Genomic DNA, 695 nt, shown 5'->3' with positions numbered 1-695 from the left:
ATTAGTTTTGATTCAAATCAGGATTTGTATCATAGCTAGTGGGCCCTCAGGTCATCTAGCTTTCCAGGCTGCCAGAAGTAGAGGTTCATATATTTCTAGCTGAGTAACAATTCTTAGATGAAAGTTGTGGAGGAGTCTTCCTTTAGTATAATATTAGCCTTCTCCTTTCACTAAAGTCCCTGTCACAGAACTTAAGTTCTGTGCAGAAGGAATATTCAATTAGAAGTCACAGATGTGGGATCCTTTTGTAGTTCATAAGCTTGATGATTGGGTGTTCATGCATTTGTGTGACATGTGGCTCCCTCAAACCTTGTTATGACCTCTGCACATGACCTGTCTGATGTGGGGGGAAAAAAGAAGTCAGAGATGTGAATTACTGTCTATGTTACCTTGGAAAAAATTACTTACCCTGAATTATTTAACCTGTTTCTGTTAATTGTACTACAAAATGGGGATATACTTAGCACCATACCTACCCATAGGTTGAAAGGGTAAAATGAGAAACTGTTAAAAAATACATTTTAATTTGCTAAGGTGAGAAACAAAATGTAATAATTATGGTAACTAACATTTGTTGAGCACTTACTATGGTTGGCAGTTTGTTAAGCTATTTATAAAGCTTTCGTTGGCTCCTTACAACAACCTTATAAGATGGGTACTGATACCATGATTTAACAGTTGAGAAAACTGAAGCT

At 36.5% G+C, this 695-nt stretch overlaps 1 non-coding gene across 1 annotated transcript; it reads left to right on the top strand.

Annotated features, from left to right (window-relative positions):
• The first annotated feature begins 239 nt into the window (after positions 1-239).
• LOC123930380 lies at positions 240-343 on the top strand. Its single transcript, XR_006816091.1, has one exon. It is a non-coding gene; the product is annotated as a small nucleolar RNA U13 (small nucleolar RNA).
• The last annotated feature ends 352 nt before the right edge of the window (positions 344-695 follow it).

Source organism: Meles meles, chromosome 18 (genome assembly GCF_922984935.1).
Source record: "Meles meles chromosome 18, mMelMel3.1 paternal haplotype, whole genome shotgun sequence".
NCBI lineage: Eukaryota > Metazoa > Chordata > Mammalia > Carnivora > Mustelidae > Meles > Meles meles.
The sequence above is the reverse complement of the archived record's forward strand: the minus strand, read 5'-3'. Positions and strand labels throughout refer to the sequence as shown.